The sequence below is a fragment of the Haplochromis burtoni genome, unplaced genomic scaffold (assembly GCF_018398535.1).
Source record: "Haplochromis burtoni strain Fernald_Lab_line unplaced genomic scaffold, NCSU_Asbu1 Contig_2133, whole genome shotgun sequence".
In the NCBI taxonomy this organism is placed as follows: Eukaryota; Metazoa; Chordata; class Actinopteri; order Cichliformes; family Cichlidae; genus Haplochromis; species Haplochromis burtoni.
In genome coordinates this window covers 14,695-15,974 of record NW_024584494.1, presented here as the reverse complement: position 1 = coordinate 15,974, position 1,280 = coordinate 14,695, and positions in this window count along the sequence as shown.

Genomic DNA, 1,280 nt, shown 5'->3' with positions numbered 1-1,280 from the left:
AGCCCAGCATGAGTAGAGGTCTCTTTTTTCCTCTTGTACTTTATAGTGTACATTTAAGTGTTTTCTTTCTGTAACGCTACCGATCTCCGACCTGTATCCCCATGTGATGTCTGTGTTGTGTGTGTAAGGTCGGGGGGGTGGGTCCTATTTCACTGCAGGGCAACCTGCACGTGGCGAATAAAGCTTTGATTGATTGATTGATTGACTGTACACACTGCAAAACCACTCAGAGCTCAGAAGCTTAAAAAGGGGCCAATATGTGACTGTGGAGACAGCAGAGCAATTTTCACAAACTTTATTTACAAGTTTAAGCAAAGGAATAAACTTGGTGAGGGATTCGGGGCTTGTTATTTGAACACGACTCGTGGTGTATTTGAAAGAGGAATATGACTCATGTTGCAGGCAGAGTTGGCGACACTTTGAGGAGCAGCTGAAGGTCCGGGTGAACTGAAGAGAGCGATGCTGGGCTGACCAGAGTTAAAAGGGATCCAGTGCAAAGCGGTGGCAAGAGGGCAGCCAGGTGCCATACTGAAATCCTTCCCAGGAGTCAGAGTGTGACACAGGTGCTGTGACCAGAGAGCTGTAGCACAAGAAAAGCAAGGTGGGTACATAGACTAGAAGTAATACACACAAACATCCTGAGACTCAGACTGAAAACCCCACAAAGGAGGGGGGATGGGGTTGGGGTGGGTTTCTGCTCTATGGCAGGGATGTCAAACTCCAGTCCTCGAGGGCCGGTGTCCTGAAACTTTTAAATGTCTCTGCTGCAACACACCTGAAGAACATTAGTAGGTCATTAGCAAGACTCTATAGAACTTATGTGTTGGGTATATGATGACATGTGCAAATCCTTTAAATGAGTTTTTCGAGACGCTGACAAATGAAGTATTTATTGCTGAAAAACAGTCATATCTTTGACCTGCAGATAGTCTGTAATATTAGATCAGGTTTCTTTGTGACTAATGATAGCAACATGGCCAAATGAAACTGAGAATAACCCACTAAGTAAATTGTCATGGATCGCTGTGCAGCAGGCCGGAGTTGGACCCAAAATGCAGGACTCACAGACTCGGGGGGATGAACTCAAATCGCAGCTGGCAGGGAAAAAACAGACAAACTAAACTGGGAACAACAAACTAAGCACTTGCAGAGAGACACAGGGAGATCCACACAGCATGAGGGAGAACGCGACACAGAACTGAGGGAGACGCAGACATAAATACACAGAGGGTTAACGAGGGAAGTGGGAGCACACGGGGAACACAGGTGACACTGATAAT